The sequence below is a fragment of the Apium graveolens genome, chromosome 11 (genome assembly GCF_009905375.1).
Source record: "Apium graveolens cultivar Ventura chromosome 11, ASM990537v1, whole genome shotgun sequence".
Taxonomy (NCBI): domain Eukaryota; kingdom Viridiplantae; phylum Streptophyta; class Magnoliopsida; order Apiales; family Apiaceae; genus Apium; species Apium graveolens.
The window spans coordinates 161,256,167-161,274,151 of record NC_133657.1 but is presented as its reverse complement, the minus strand read 5'-3'; the positions used below and the strand labels follow the sequence as shown (position 1 = coordinate 161,274,151).

The 17,985-nt window shown below is 39.9% G+C and overlaps 1 non-coding gene across 1 annotated transcript; it reads left to right on the top strand.

Annotated features, from left to right (window-relative positions):
- Positions 1 to 17,237: 17,237 nt before the first annotated feature.
- On the top strand, positions 17,238 to 17,344 carry LOC141698963 (small nucleolar RNA R71). Its single transcript, XR_012565457.1, has one exon. It is a non-coding gene; the product is annotated as a small nucleolar RNA R71 (small nucleolar RNA).
- The last annotated feature ends 641 nt before the right edge of the window (positions 17,345 to 17,985 follow it).

Genomic DNA, 17,985 nt, shown 5'->3' with positions numbered 1-17,985 from the left:
CTCTGGATAGAAAATTCAAAAAAGTAGAGTTAAATGCAGTCACTTGCCTTGATTCAGAAGTTCTTCCACCTCTTCCTCTTGCTCTTGCAGATCTATCACCTCTTTTTCCTCTTCCTTTAGAAGTGTTAGCTTCAGCTTCAAATTTGAGCCAAAAGCTCCTTTTGTTGCATAACTGCTTCTTCAGGTGTTAGATCAGGAAATTCTTCAGTTATATACCCAAGAGCACTCCTAGCATTCTTTTGCTCAAACTTCTTATCTTTGTAGTACAAGACAATCTCTTCACTTGTTTCCTTATGTCAATAAGGAAAGAACATCCCTTTAACTTCTGCTAAATTTGAGATTGTAATATCATCATCCTCAAGAGCACCAGCAGTAGTCTTGTGCTTGGATTTATAAGCACCGGTAGACTTCCTTTGTCCTGAATGATCATTCTTCTTGGAATGTTGAAGTTGTTGAGCAGTAGAAGTAATTTGAACATCTGTAACTGGATTATTCTTATCACCATCATCATCAATATCTTTATCCTTTATCTAAATAAAATCTGGTGTACATTTTGTAGCAACTATCTTCTCCCCCTTTTTGGCATCAGTATTTGAAAGAAGAGAAAACAGAGCATCCAGTTTGTCACCTATAGAAGAAACCTTGTCTTCCAAGGAGGAAAGTCTAGAGGCCATACTGTCTTAAGATTTAACAACATCTTTGATGGTATTTTTCACACTACAAGAATCCTGGAGCTTATTACGGAATCATGCTTTTTATTTATAACAACAAATGCTTATTTGACCGTGCAATGAGTGAGGTCCACAAAAGACTTATACAATGGCATCCATGTAGCGAGCGTTAGGTTAGCGGATCCCAGACTATAAAAGCCTTAGGTCACTAGGCACAAAGTCCCCTAAGAACTTAATAACTCGAATACCAAAGAGCCCACTCGTGATCAATTATGCATTAACTCTTTTTTTTCTTTCTTTTTTTTTCAAAATTTCTGAGCAAGTGCGTTTCGCTCTATCTTGCTCAACCCTAGACTACTCGCATAAACATACGAGCCGGCTACTAGCCATTTGACGCCTAGCCACAATTAGCAACGATTTCCATTTTTCACTCCATTTTTTTTTTCTTTTCATGCCTTTTATCATTAAGAACCTATTATAAAATTCTAATCATAATAAATAGATTAACCTCGAAAACCATCAAACCATAACAACAATCTAGTCCTTAAGCATTCTCTAAGACTTAGTGAAAATACAAATGTTTCTAACATGCATATCAACCTACACGACTCAACATCACTTTAATGCTATCACTACACTCGCATCAATATCACGAATCAATAGGTAAATCAGCGCAAAAGGGATCATGGTAAATGCATGAGCTACATGACATGATAAACAAATAAAGCTATTAATAAAAAAACTATATGGCAAAAATTATGCAATTATATGAACTAAACTATCATGAATATACAGCTATATGACTCACACACAAAATATTCCTTAACTACCACCCCCAAACTTAAAATCTTCACTGTCCCCAGTGAAGGTAGTAGAAAGGAACACATGGTATACCTACTCGGAGAGATCATCATCATCACCCTCAGAGGGTGGTGTATCAGGAGGCGGATATGCAGAGTCCTCACCAAAAAACTGGCCACTGGATGTCAGCTCCAAGGCCTCGAAAAGCGGTCCCTAGTGCAAGGGTGAGCTCCTGAGCAAACCTGCTCTGCGTCTCGTACATAGCATCCATCCTCCGTGACAGCCTCCTATACTGGGCATCAGCCATCCCAGCACCCTCCTGAGCTCTAGAAGACCCAGCCTCATCACGCCTTGGCCTCGCCATGGTAGCACCTCATGTTGGACGCCCTCCTGGAAGATGATAACCCAACCCATGCTCCTCGGGCTCACCACCAGTCCACTCCTGCATTGCATGCAGAGTCCCGGAATTAATAAGAGCGGCCGGCAACTGTAACTGCTCATGAGACGGCCACTGAACTCTCACCGCTCGACAAAGCTTGGTAACCATAGATGCATAAGGGATGTTCATGTGCTTAGCTCCCCTCAAACACTTCAGAATTCCTTGGTAGATGAACTCACCAAGGTCCACATAGTACTCCTCATTCAAAATTCCCCACAACAACTGCGCTCTCTCAACTGTGACCTCATGTGCATGCGAAGTAGGCAAAATATTAGCACAAATAAAAGCATTCCATGCACGAAAATACCTATTCATGGCGATCGCCGGAAAGTGACGATACTCATTAGTTCCAGTCTTGAAGGTCCATACTGTGCCCGGCCTACAGAGAGTAGCACAAATCAAATCCAAGTCAAAATCCTCAGCAGTCTTCTCGTTCCAGTTCTCCTCCGTGGGCTTCCTCTGTCTCTGCCCAATCACACGGCGAATCGCCGCAGGGTGATAATCCACCGTCATCCTCCAGACAACAGAATACCCATTCTTCTCGGCCTTTGCGTTCGCATAGAACATGCGAACCACGCTCATCGGCACTGCTTCAGGCGATTCACAAAAAAGTTATCCACCCCTTCTCAGCAATCATAGGTAACAACTCACCATCCCTCCCCGATGGTAAGAACCCCCTCTCCTTCAAAATTGGCTTCCCCAGAAGCCTAGTGTACTCCTCCTCAGCAGCCCTATCATTCAAACGAGGACTCGCAGCAGTACCCCTCGAGGAATCAGTAGTAGGGACAGTGCTGCTGCTATCAATATTCCTTGCTCTCTTGGGTGCCATCAAATCTGAATAAAAGTGCTTGAGATTTATGTTTTTGTGTTTGGGAGAGAGTTGAAGTGTTGAAAGTGTATGGGAGATATATGGGATAGGTGTATGTATATAAAGGGTATGGATTAGGGTAGAATTTGATTATGAGTGGGTTTAAGGGTTAGAATCATGGGATAATGGGGAAATAGGTCGTGGGTTTATGGGCTGTATTTTATGTTTTTATTTTTCTGATTTTTTTGGTTTTTTATTGAACATAAAAAAAATTCTCCCAGTCGGCCCCTGAGCGCCGCTCAGCAGCGCCGCTCAGCTCTGCTGAGCGGGCGCTCAGGGGGCTTCTGGAATTTTTTTTTCCAGGCTCCAATTTTCTGATTTTTTTGTGGTTTTGGATAGGTTATTAACTTCTAAGGGTTCCTGTAACAACAAATCATGGGTTGCCTCCCACGAAGCGCTTCTTTTTCATCATTAGCTTGACGTTGCGTACCTTCCTCAAGTTCACAGTAAAACGGCACTAACCACTTCCCGGTATGCCATGTCCCCATAGTAGTGCTTCAAACGCTGACCATTAACCTTGAATGCTTGGTTCGGATCATTCTCAAAAATCTCCACCGCTCCATGTGGAAACACAGTTTTGACAATAAAAGGTCCAGACCACCTTGATTTCAACTTCCCAGGAAAAAGTCGGAGACGAGAGTTGAATAAGAGAATTTGTTGCCCTGGCACGAATAACTTAGGATGTAGCTTCCTATCGTGCCACCTTTTCACCTTTTTCTTGTACATTTTGTTGTTCTCGTACGCTTGGAGTCGAAATTCATCAAGTTCATTATGCTGAAGCATTCGCTTCTTTCCAGTTGCATCTAGATCTAGGTTCAACTTCTTCAATGCCCAATAGGCCTTATGCTCAAGCTCCGCAGGTAAATGACATCCCTTACCATACACAAGTTGAAACGGGGACATCCCAAGTGGAGTTTTGTATGTTGTTCTGTAATCCCAAACAACTTCATCGAGCTTTAAAGACCAATCCTTCCTCGACGGACAAACAACCTTCTCTAAGATTTGTTTGATCTCTCTGTTAGACACTTCCGCTTGACCATTTGTTTGCAGATGATAGGCAGTAGCAACTCGATGATTCACATTGTAGCACTGCATCATAGAAGTAAACTTACGGTTGCAGAAATGCGACCCTTCATCACTTATGATTACTCGTGGTGTTCCAAACCTAGTGAAAATCTGCTTATGAAGAAAATTCAACATTGCCTTTGCATCATTTGTCGGTAGAGCCTTGAATTCTACCCATTTTGAGACATAATCGACTGCCAGCAAGATGTACTGATTGTTGCAGGACGAGACAAAAGGCCCCATGAAATCGATTGCCCAAACATCAAAGACCTCGACTTCAATCATAATATTCAACGGCATCTCATCCTTTCTCGTAAGATTTCCCACTCTTTGGCAACGATCACACCTTAAAACAAACTGATGAGCATCCTTAAACAAAGTAGGCCAGAAAAAACCTGCTTGCAGAATATGAGCTTCCGTCTTCTCACCACCATAGTGTCCACCATAAACTGTGGAGTGGCAGTCTCGTAATATCCCCTCTGTCTCACAGAATGGGATACATCTCCTGATGATCTGGTCAGCTCCCTGTCTAAACAAATACGGTTCATCCCACATATACCACTTCACCTCATGCAGAAACTTCTTCTTTTGAGCTTTGGTCAAATTAGGAGGCATTATATTGCTGACAAGATAATTCATAATATCTGCGAACCATGGCTCTTCCTCTTGAACTGTGAACAACTGCTCATCCGGAAAAGATTCGTTGATCAAAGTCTTATCATGTGAAGTAGACTCGGGATTCTCCAATCTAGAGAGATGGTCAGCTACTTGATTGTAATATCCGGGATATAACGTGTAATTATTTTTACTATTAAATAATTATTATGTGTGTTCAGTATCTATTTTGTGAGTTAATTGTTAAGTGATATATGTACTTGAATATTCAAAAATAATATTAATTGAGTATTTTAATTTTTATATGTCCAAAATAAAATATAGATAATTGTCATATCTTCCTAATTATTTTTATGTTGATTTATAGATTTATAAGAATCATATGAAATTTTTAAAATCTTTTTCCGGGTAATTAAAATTTATTTTATAAAAACGGGAACCAACCGACGTCAACCGTTGTTACGTTTTTGGAACCCGAAACTCTTCCGAGAACTCCTTCCTAACCTAATTGTAATATTCCGAGCATTTTCCATGTTTCGACTTTTTCGATCCGGCGTACGGTTTGTCCTGCGCGGGTCCCGGCACAACATTTTCGATACAATATTCGTTTCGGTAAATTAATAAAACCCGTATTTTTGATAAACGGGAGCTTTTTATTAAACTATCCCAATTATCACTTCGTAGTACGTGTAACTGGGTGCTGAGACCAAGACCGCAATACAAGCTGTACTGATTTGGATAATTATCCCGAAAACCGATATCGTTTGGATCAGTTTTTATAAATAAACGTACCATTTTATATCCGGAATGATCCAACGGGATACTAATTTTCCGTAATTATAAATAGCCTTTTACCGTATTTTATTTCGTATAAAAATCATTTGCAGACATATAATTATATAATTTTACAGAGAAAAATCTTATATTCATAAACTGTTCTAAGAATCAAACAGCAAAACGAAGGCGTTACCGATCTCTGTTTTTAAAGCTTGAGTAACCAAAACGAAGGATTTGAGGTGTTCTATCAGATTCTGAGCTTTGTTTCACTGCAGAATCAAAGAAAAGGCAAGACGTAGGAAAGGAAAACAGATAGTTGAAGAGTAAGACGGTTGTGATTGGAAGTCAGTGCAGAGTAGTAAGCTAATACCAGGCAAGTGTTCTGAACTTTCTCAAGACATTGTAATTCTTGATAGTCTTGTTAACATTGCAAGTGCTTTGAAGCACGAAAACCTAAACCCTGATTTCAGTTATTGTTCTTGAGCTATGAACCATATTCTTTCTAAGCCATTGATTATTGTAAACCCAAACTCGAACCTCAAGTATACGATACTATTCCATAAATACATGCAAACAAAATCCCAAACACTGAACTGAATTACTTGTACATTCAACCATTGTATCCTATGCTTTGAAAGCCCAAATCTTTGAAACCCTAAAATATTAATTCTTTTGTTATCCAATTCTTTCATTACCCAGCGTTCAAGCTTTTAAACTACTTATTTGATCCTTACAAAGATTGAAAACCTTTCATTGTTAAACACTCATTGTTGTTAATGATTTTGGTTATTGTTTATTATTGCATATTCTGTTATTATGTTAGAATTGGATTGTTTTTATAAAATTGTGGACCAGATTCGTGGTCAGACCATATAATGGTCAAGTTAGGCCAATGTGTGCCTTGGATCCAGTAGTTAGAGCAATGCTGTGTACCTTGCTCGGGGTTAGTGCGTGACTGATCAGCAGCCTAACCTTGGCTTTTAAATTAAAAGTATAATATCCAATTCTAAATCATAATCCAATGTTCACTTGATATCATAATCATAGTCACCTGATGATCATTATTCTCAGTTTTGTCATTTTGACTTGCTGAGCTAGTTAGCTCATTTGTGCGATGTTGTTTATATTCTTTCCAGTTAAAAAGGAACCAGTTGGTAGCGAGGATCCCCAGTCCAGCACGAGAGCTAGGGGTTCAGGTTGAGGAAGCTGAGCTAGTAGGCTTCTTTTGGGATAATTTAAGTTTGTAAAAGTTTATATTAATGTTTGATACTCAGTGTGAGTTTGAAATAGTTGAGATTTGAACGGTTTGTAACATATTAGTGTGTTTGGCTTGTGTGCATACTTTAACCTGTTGCGGTCCGTGGTAGTTGATAAGTAGGGTCCTGCATATATTATTATTATCTTTATTATTGTTATAAGCAGGTTATAATTAAGGTGTGTGTGTGGACCCCAAACTTCTGACCCGGGTTTGGAGGGCGCCACAGGTTTGGTATCAGAGCTACAGGTTATAAGTCACTGACACAAGCCTAGGTTAACGGGAATGGGTAGAGGGTTAAGATTAGAAGTAAGGCATAGGATGAGAGAACGTTGAGAGGTTGAGTGCTTCGGTATATCAGGTATTAGTATAGTTTGCGTTATGGAACGAGATTCTTATATTGCGATATGATTTCAGATAGCAGAGATGGCCGACTCTTTTATTCCCGTATCAGCTGATCACTCAGAGCCTTCAGTTGGAGTGCCGTTTTCGCATCCACGTCCTGTTGTTCCACCAGCATTGGCTATTCTACCTCCACCGGTGTTGCAGCCCGTGCCACTGCAGGCTATTCCACCTCCAGGCATGAGGCCACCTGTCAGAGGACCCCCACCAGCTGATTCAGATTCCACTGGGCATTCAGTAGCGAGTGCCCCATTCCAGTCTACATTGTCCCCAGTTCCTTATTACTGGTATGAGGCTCTTCTATTGGAGCGTGATTCCTTGTTGGCTCAGATTAGAGAGTTACAGCATATCATCAGGACTACAAATGTTGATCGTGGTGTGAGGGAGCTTCGAGAGGAGATTCATGTGACACGGAGGGTTCTTAAGGCTAGGTTACATGGAGCTACACTACCTGGAAGAGGCCCTGATGCACTGCTGGGCTGGGCTACTGAGGTGATGGAGGACTTTGAGAGGCTGGCAGGACCAGAGTTTCCTTGGAGCCGAGTTAAAGATTTTGAGATGAAGATGCTGAGTAGTGTTGTTATGATTATGTAGTATGGATAGTAGTGTGTAGTGTGTATCAGTAGACTCTTGAGTTGTATTTATAGACTAGCTATGCTGACTAGTGAGTAGGTTGTTGTACCCTTTTTGCTTTTACTTTCGAAGCGTCTTTACGCTTGTACTACCCTAAAACTTTTGATCTATATATATCAGTACCTTTTTCCTTTCCAGCACTGTCATTTATTTTACTGCACCTGTTTTACCTTACCTTATTTATTGCACCAGTTATACCCTGTGATGCCATGTACCCTGTTTTCCATAACTGCTTATATTCTGTAAAGAAGCATGCAATTTACTTAATTACCACTGTTTTAAAAAAAAAAGAGATATTCCTGTTTTACAAAACTTTTCTTTTATGCAAATATTTGATTCAAAAGCTAAATAAATTGATTGATTCTTTATAGAAAATGCCTCCCAAAAGAAATACCCGCACCAACACCCGAAATGAAGAAACCAACAACAACAACAACAAAGACAGACCAATCCCCAGGTAACTTTCAAAACTTTTCAGGCAATAAACCCACCAGAATTCAAGGGTTCCTTAGAGCCAATTGAAGCAAATGTTTGGTTAAAGGAAATAGAGAAGGCATTTGCCTTAGTGAAAGTAAAGGAAGAACAGAAGGTTGAGTTTGCAAGTTACTATCTGAAGAATGAAGCCACCTATTGGTGGGAGATGGTGAAGACATTGGAAGGTACGGATGTTATTACTTGGGAAAGGTTCAAGGAATTGTTTCTAGAAAAGTATTTCCCTCAGTTTGTTCAGGATCAAATGGAGCTGAAGTTTTTAGAGTTAAAGCAAGGGAATATGTCGGTAACAGATTATGAGGGGAAGTTTGAGGAATTGTCAAGGTATGTGCCGTCATATGTTGATACTGATAGAAAGAAAGCTAAGAGATTCCAGCAAGGCTTGAAGCCATGGATCAGAGGGAAGGTAGCTATTTTTGAATTGGATACCTATGCCGGGGTTGTACAGAAGGCTATGATTGCAGAGACAGAGAGTGAGATGTTCCAGAAAGATAAGGAAAGCAAGAAAAGGAAAGTTGAGGGAAGTGAGGGTCAGTCACAAACAGGGAAGTTTCCAAATTTTAAGAAGGGCAAGTTTCAGCCAGGGAGAAATTTTAATTTCAGGAGACAAAATGCAGGAGACGGAGGCCAGGGCAATCGTTCAGCTAATGTGAATCAGCCGAATCAGTTGAGATTAACTTTTCCAGATTGTCAAGTTTGTGGAAAGAAGCATGGAGGAGTTTGTAACAAGTTGAATGTGGTATGTTTTAAATGCAACCAGAAAGGGCACTATTCAAGGGAGTGCCGAAATCAGCCAGCAAATAAGGATCAGCCTATCCGGAATCCAGCAGTGAAGGCTCCAGTCATTGGATTTACATGCTTTAAATGTGGGAAGCCAGGACATATGGCCAGGGATTGCAAGACACCAGCCCCAGTCAGTAATGCATTGAGGATTATGGGATCTACCCCAACAGTGAATGAGACTTCAAGGGCTAGAGTTTTTGACATGTCGGTGAAGGATGCGATCCAGGATACAGATGTCATGGCAGGTACGCTTAATGTGAATTCTTTATGTGCCAAAGTGTTAATAGACTCGGGAGCAACTCGATCGTTTGTTTCACAAGATTTTGTTAGTAAATTAAACTGTCCAGTTGAGTGCTTAAATGAAATAATGACTGTGGAATTAGCAAATCAAGAACAAGTATCCGTTACCCAGAATCGATGATCTGTTTGACCAATTAAAGGGAGCCAAGTACTTCTCCAAAATTGATTTAAGATCGGGATATCATCAACTAAAGATCAAGCCAGAAGATATACCAAAGACAGCTTTCAGAACAAGGTATGGGCATTATGAATTTCTAGTGATGTCTTTTGGATTGACCAATGCCCCAGCAGCGTTTATGGACCTGATGAATAGAATTTTTAAGGAATATTTGGATAAGTTTGTTATTGTGTTTATAGACGATATTTTAATCTATTCCAAGACGGAAGAGGATCATGCGGAACATGTGAGAACGACTTTGGAGATTTTAAGGAAAAAGAAGTTATATGCTAAACTGTCGAAGTGTGAGTTTTGGCTACAGGAAGTTCAGTTCTTAGGACACATAGTCAGTAACGAAGGGATCAAAGTGGACCCGATAAAGATCGAAGCAATTACGAATTGGGAGAGACCGAGAACACCCACTGAGGTAAGAAGTTTCCTAGGATTGGCGGGATATTATCGTCGATTTGTTCAGAATTTCTCAAGGATTGCCACATCATTAACAAAGCTTACACGAAAGAATGAAAAGTTTATATGGAACGACAAGTGCGAAGAAAGTTTTCAGGAGTTGAAGCGAAGATTAATCACGGCACCTGTTTTGTCACTTCCAGACGATCAAGGGAATTTCGTAATTTATAGCGATGCTTCTCATAAAGGATTAGGATGTGTCCTTATGCAGCACGACAAGGTGATTGCTTATGCGTCAAGGCAATTGAAACCACACAAACAGAAATATCCTACTCATGACTTGGAGCTAGCAGCTATAGTTTTTGCTTTGAAGATTTGGAGACATTATTTGTATGGAGAAAAGTGTGAGATTTTCACGGATCACAAAAGTTTGAAATATATATTTACCCAGAAGGAACTTAATATGAGGCAAAGGAGATGGTTAGAATTGATCAAGGATTATGATTGCTCAATTAATTATCATCCCGATAAGGCAAACGTTGTAGCAGATGCGTTAAGTCGGAAGGAAAGGTTAAATGTGTTATCTGTACCTGAAGAAATATATAAAGAATTTCAGAAATTAGAATTGGAGGTTAGAATTTGCAAGCCCGAGGAAGCAAAAGTGTACAGTATGATTTTCCAACCGGAGTTATTGGAGAAAATAAAGAAATGCCATAAAGAGGTAATGGATCAAGATATAAATAGTTTGGTAGGTGAGGAATTATGCACGCAACAAGATGATCAAGGTATTCTTAGGTTTTCTTCAAGAGTTTGGATTCCATCAGTGACGGAGTTAAAGAATGAAATTTTACAAGAGGCACATAGTTCAAGATATTCCATCCATCCAGGTAGTACCAAAATGTACAGAGATTTAAAGAAGAATTATTGGTGGCCAAATATGAAGAGGGAAATTGCGGAATGGGTTAGCAAATGTTATACCTGTCAGAGAGTTAAAGCAGAGCATCAGAGACCAAGCGGATTGCTACAGCCATTGGAGATTCCAGAATGGAAGTGGGAACATATTACCATGGATTTCATAGTTAGATTACTAATCATGATGCCATTTGGGTTATAGTGGATAGACTTACCAAGTCAGCTCATTTTCTGCCTATAAATGAAAGATTTTCGCTCGACAAGTTAGTCCATATGTACCTAAAAGAAATTGTAGTTCGTCATGGAGTTCCAGTGTCTATCGTATCTGATCGAGATCCAAGGTTTAATTCAAGATTTTGGAAGAGTTTTCAAGAATGTTTGGGAACAAAATTGAATATGAGTACGGCCTATCACCCGCAGACGGACGGCCAAAGTGAAAGAACAATCCAGACAATCGAGGACATGCTACGTGTTTGTGCTATTGATTTCAAAGGAAGTTGGGACGAGCATTTACCCCTGGTAGAATTTGCTTATAACAACAGTTATCACGCCAGCATTGGGATGCCACCTTATGAAGCCCTTTATGGACGCAAATGTAGATCTCCATTATATTGGAACGAAGTAGGAGAACGCAAAATACTCGGACCTGAATTGGTGCAACAGACAAAGGAAGTTGTTGAAATTATCCAGAAGAGATTAATAGCCGCACAAAATTGTCAGAGGAGATATGCAGACCAGTCAAGCAAAGACATGGAATTTGAAGAAGGGAGCTTGGTATTATTGAAAGTATCACCGTGGAAAGGACTAACGAGGTTTGGGAAGAAAGGGAAGCTAAGCCCAAGATATGTCGGACCTTTTGAGATCCTAAAGAGCGTTGGCAAAGTCGCTTACGAATTGGCGTTACCTCCGCACATGGGGCACATTCACAATGTTTTTCATGTATCGATGCTTAAGAAATATAATCCAGACTCCAGGCATGTAATAGAATATGAGCCAATAGAGCTTCAGGCAGATTTATCATATGTAGAGAATCCAATAGAGATTTTAGAGGAAAGAGAGAAAGTATTGAGGAATAAAGTGATAAAGTTAGTAAGAGTATTGTGGAGAAACCCAAAGGTTGAAGAGTCAACCTGGGAGTTAGAAAGTGATATGAGAAAAAAATACCCTCATTTGTTTTCTTAGGAGATTCTGAGGACAGAATCCTTTTAAGGGGGGAAGGATGTAATATCCAGGATATAACGTGTAATTATTTTTACTATTAAATAATTATTATGTGTGTTCAGTATCTATTTTGTGAGTTAATTGTTAAGTGATATATGTACTTGAATATTCAAAAATAATATTAATTGAGTATTTTAATTCTTATATGTCCAAAATAAAATATAGATAATTGTCATATCTTCCTAATTATTTTTATGTTGATTTATAGATTTATAAGAATCATATGAAATTTTTAAAATCTTTTTCCGGGTAATTAAAATTTATTTTATAAAAACGGGAACCAACCGACGTCAACCGTTGTTACGTTTTTGGAACCCGAAACTCTTCCGAGAACTCCTTCCTAACCTAATTGTAATATTCCGAGCATTTTCCATGTTTCGACTTTTTCGATCCGGCGTACGGTTTGTCCTGCGCGGGTCCCGGCACAACATTTTCGATACAATATTCGTTTCGGTAAATTAATAAAACCCATATTTTCGATAAACGGGAGCTTTTTATTAAACTATCCCAATTATCACTTCGTAGTACGTGTAACTGGGTGCTGAGACCAAGACCGCAGTACAAGCTGTACTGATTTGGATAATTATCCCGAAAACCGATACCGTTTGGATCAGTTTTTATAAATAAACGTACCATTTTATATCCGGAATGATCCAACGGGATACTAATTTTCCGTAATTATAAATAGCCTTTTACCGTATTTTATTTCGTATAAAAATCATTTGCAGACAGATAATTATATAATTTTACAGAGAAAAATCTTATATTCATAAACTGTTCTAAGAATCAAACAGCAAAATGAAGGCGTTACCGATCTCTGTTTTTAAAGCTTGAGTAACCAAAACGAAGGATTTGAGGTGTTCTATCAGATTCTGAGCTTTGTTTCACTGCAGAATCAAAGAAAAGGCAAGACGTAGGAAAGGAAAACAGATAGTTGAAGAGTAAGACGGTTGTGATTGGAAGTCAGTGCAGAGTAGTAAGCTAATACCAGGCAAGTGTTCTGAACTTTCTCAAGACATTGTAATTCTTGATAGTCTTGTTAACATTGCAAGTGCTTTGAAGCACGAAAACCTAAACCCTGATTTCAGTTATTGTTCTTGAGCTATGAACCATATTCTTTCTAAGCCATTGATTATTATAAACCCAAACTCGAACCTCAAGTATACGATACTATTCCATAAATACATGCAAACAAAATCCCAAACACTGAACTGAATTACTTGTACATTCAACCATTGTATCCTATGCTTTGAAAGCCCAAATCTTTGAAACCCTAAAATATTAATTCTTTTGTTATCCAATTCTTTCATTACCCAGCGTTCAAGCTTTTAAACTACTTATTTGATCCTTACAAAGATTGAAAACCTTTCATTGTTAAACACTCATTGTTGTTAATGATTTTGGTTATTGTTTATTATTGCATATTCTGTTATTATGTTAGAATTGGATTGTTTTTATAAAATTGTGGACCAGATTCGTGGTCAGACCATATAATGGTCAAGTTAGGCCAATGTGTGCCTTGGATCCAGTAGTTAGAGCAATGCTGTGTGCCTTGCTCGGGGTTAGTGCGTGACTGATCAGCAGCCTAACCTTGGCTTTTAAATTAAAAGTATAATATCCAATTCTAAATCATAATCCAATGTTCACTTGATATCATAATCATAGTCACCTGATGATCATTATTTTCAGTTTTGTCATTTTGACTTGCTGAGCTAGTTAGCTCATTTGTGCGATGTTGTTTATATTCTTTCCAGTTAAAAAGGAACCAGTTGGTAGCGAGGATCCCCAGTCCAGCGCGAGAGCTAGGGGTTCAGGTTGAGGAAGCTGAGCTAGTAGGCTTCTTTTGGGATAATTTAAGTTTGTAAAAGTTTATATTAATGTTTGATACTCAGTGTGAGTTTGAAATAGTTGGGATTTGAACGGTTTGTAATATATTAGTGTGTTTGGCTTGTGTGCATACTTTAACCTATTGCGGTCCGTGGTAGTTGATAAGTAGGGTCACTACATATATTATTATTATCTTTATTATTGTTATAAGCAGGTTATAACTAAGGTGTGTGTGTGGACCCCAAACTTCTGACCCGGGTTTGGAGGGCGCCACATTGATTCTCAGTACCTTTTCGATCCTTGATCTCTAACTCAAATTCCTGTAGCAAGAGCACCCAACGAATGAGTCTCGGCTTCGAATCCTTCTTGGAAACCAAATAGCGAATGGCCGCATGATCAGTGAATACTGTCACTTTTGTCCCAAGCAGGTAAGATCTAAATTTTTCGAAACCAAAAACTATAGCCAAGAGCTCCTTCTCAGTAGTGGTGTAGTTCATTTGGGCCCCATTTAAAGTCTTGCTAGCATAGTAAATCACATGAAAGAGATTATTCTTGCGCTGCCCAAGAACTGCACCCACCGCATAATTACTCGCATCACACATCATCTCAAAAGGCTCTGTCCAATTAGGTGCCGTAATAACTGGTGCAGTGATCAAACTCTTCTTAAGAGTCTCGAATGTTGTCAAACATTCATCATCAAATTTGAAAGGCACATCCTTCTCAAGCAAGTTGCACAACGACTTAGATATCTTCGAAAAGTCCTTGATGAAACGCCGATAAAAACCTGCATGACCAAGAAAACTACGGATTCCTTTCACAGAAATAGGTGGTGGAAGATTTTCAATGACTCCCACCTTGGCTTTGTCCACCTCAAGACCCTTGCTAGAGACCTTATGCCCAAGAATAATGCCTTCACGCACCATAAAATGACATTTTTCCCAGTTGAGCACCAAATTAGTTTCCACGCACCTTTTGAGCACTACACGAAGATTATTCAAACATTCATCATACGAATGTCCAAAGATGGAGAAGTCGTCCATGAACACCTCGACATTATTTCCAATCATGTCAGAGAATAAAGCCATCATACATCTCTGAAAAGTGGCCGGTGCGCCACATAACCCAAATGAAACTCTGCGAAAAGCAAACGTGCCAAATGGACAAGTGAATGTAGTCTTTTCTTGATCCTCTGGTGCAATACAAATCTGATTATACCCCGAGTAGCCATCCAGAAGACAATAGTACTCATGACCAGCCAACCTGTCAAACATCTGATCAATAAACGTAAGAGGGAAGTGATCCTTCCTTATGGCCTTGTTCAACTTTCGGTAATCCATGCATACTCTCCATCCTGTGACTGTTCGAGTGGGGATGAGCTCATTCTTTTCATTTTCTACCATAGTGATACCTCCTTTCTTAGGTACACATTGCACGGGGTTCACCCAAGAACTGCCAGAAATAGGATAAATGATTCCTGCATCCAGCCACTTCAGAATTTCTTTCTTCACCACCTCTTTCATGATAGGATTAAGTCTGCGCTGTTGCTCAACAGTTGGCTTACTACCCTCCTCTAGCAGAATCTTATGCATGCAATATGAAGGGCTGATCCTTTTGATGTCTGCTATGGTCCATCCAATAGCCAATTTGAATTCTCTCAAGATCCTTAAAAGCTTGTCCTCCTCACTACCTGATAGGTCAGATGCAATAATAACAGGTAAAGTAGATGCATCACCTAAAAAAGCATACCTCAAGTGTTCAGGCAATGGCTTAAGCTCCAAGGTAGGTGCTTCCTCAATAGATGGTTTGAGCTTTCCTTCAGCATTTTTGAGGTTAGAAGCACCGAGAGATTCAAAAGGCATGTCTAGCTTTCGCCTCCAGGGAGAGCATTAAGATATTGTAATTTCTCATTGCCATCCTCATCATCACTGTCAAAATCCCCCACTAAGGCATTCTTTAATGCATCAGACAGTAGCATATGATCGAGTTCCGAAGTAACCGCAGAATCAATCAAATCCACTTTTAAGCACTCCTCATCTTCTGTAGGGAATTTCATTGCCTTGAATACATTGAATGTCACATCCTGATCCTGCACCCTCATAGTAAGTTCACCTTTCTGCACATCTATCAAGGTACGACCAGTAGCTAAGAAAGGTCTTCCCAAGATTATGGGAATCTTCTTATCTTCCTCGAAATCCAGAATCACAAAGTCTACAGGAAAGAAGAGCTTATCCACCTTGACTAGCACATCCTCCACTATGCCTCTTGGGTAAGTAATAGAATAATCAGCCAATTGTAGAGACATGTAGGTGGGTTTTGGATCAGGAAAATCCAACTTTTTAAAGATCGAAAACGGCATCAGATTGATGCTTGCTCCCAAATCACAAAGGCACTTATCAAAAGACAACTTGCCAATGGTGCAAGGAATGGTGAAGCTACCTGGATCTTTCAGCTTTGGGGGTAACTTTTGCTGCAGCACAGCACTGCATTCTTCCGTTAGAGCAACGGTCTCAAGGTCATCCAGTTTCACCTTACTTGAAAGAATACTCTTCATAAACCTCGCATAACTAGGCATTTGCTCCAGAGCCTCAGCGAAAGGTATATTGATGTGAAGTTTCTTGAACACCTCCAGAAACTTACCGAACTGCTTATCCAGCTTTTGTTGTTGCAATCTCTTAGGGAAAGGTGGTGGAGGATAGAGTTGTTTCTCCCCTGTATTACCCTCAGGCAGAGTGTGTTCAACAGTTTTCTTCCTTGGTTCTGCCACTTTCTCCTTTTGCTTAGCTTCTTCATCTCCAACTTCAGCTTCTCCTTCTTTTACTTTTTCAGCATCAGCAACTTTTCCAGACCTTAAGGTAATAGCCTTAACTTGCTCGTTAGCTTCCTTCCTGCCTGGCACTTCAGTGTCACTGGGAAGTGTGCCAGGTTGACGATTGAGCACTGCATTGGCTATTTGACCAATTTGATTTTCCAAGGTCTTGATCGACACCGCCTGATTCTTGCACAACAACTTAAGTTCCTCAAAATTAGCGCTAGTGGGTGCAGCTGCACCTCCATGTTGAGGATATGATTGCCTTTGAGCATATTACTGCGGTTGCTAAAATCCAGGTAGATTGAACTACTTACTCACACCTTGCTGATATGGTTGCTGAATAGCATTCTGATTATTACTCCAGCTGAAATTTGGATGATTTTTGTTGTTAGGATGATAAGTAGCTGGCACAAGCTGCTGTTGTCGCTGATAATTGTTCACATACTGAACAGATTCATTAACAAGAGAACACTGATCCGTAGCATGAGAACCTGCACAAAGCTCACAGACCATAGCTATCTGATTGACTCCATAGGTGGCTAGAGAATCGACCTTCATAGACAGCGCTTGGAGCTGCGCTGCAATAGCTGTGGCTGCATCGACTTCCAGAATACCTGCTACCTTCCCAGACATCATCCTTTGATTTGGGTTTTGATGCTCATTTTCAACCATAGTCTCAATAAGATTATAAGCCTCAGTATAGCTTTTGGCCCACAATGCGCCTCCAGCTGCTGTATCGAGCATGGGCCAAGATTGGGCCCCCAAACCATTATAGAAACTAGTGATCACCATCCAATCGGGCATTCCATGATGTGGACACTTTCTCAACATCTCCTTGTAGCGCTCCCAAGCTTCGCACATAGATTCTGTGGGTTGCTGCGCAAACTGAGTAAGAGCACTCCTCATAGCAGCAGTCTTCGTCATTAGATAAAACTTCAGCAGAAACTTTTGCGCAAGATCTTGCCAAGTAGTGATGGACCCAGCTGGTTCGGAATGTAACCAGTCCTTAGCTTTATCCCTCAGAGAATGGGAAAAGCCTTAGCTTTATAGCCTCATCAGTCACACCATTGTATTTGAAAGTACTGCAGATCTCGACAAAATTCTTTATGTGCATGTTGGGGTCTTCAGTCGCAGCACCTCCAAAAGAAACAGAATTCTGCACCATCTGAATAGTGCCCGACTTGATTTCAAAGTTATTCGCCTTAATAGCCGGGTGCATGATGCTAGACTGAATGTCATCAATTTTAGGTCGAGAAAAGTCCATAAGAGCTGGATCTGCTGGAACAATATGATCACCCATGATTACTGGCTCTTTCTGCTCACTTCCTGAATCCGAATCTTCAAAATCTATCTTCTCCGGAATATCAAGAACTTCGTCTGTCACCTCAGCTGTATCTAAAGTCCTCTTACGAGTATGAGAACGAGTTTGCATAAACGCTCGCTAAAGTACCTGAAACACAACCGGAAACAATAAGTAACAAGTCCTAATCACTGAGTCCTAATGACCAATGATGGTAAGTACATAAACTAAACAAATACGCCGAGTCCTC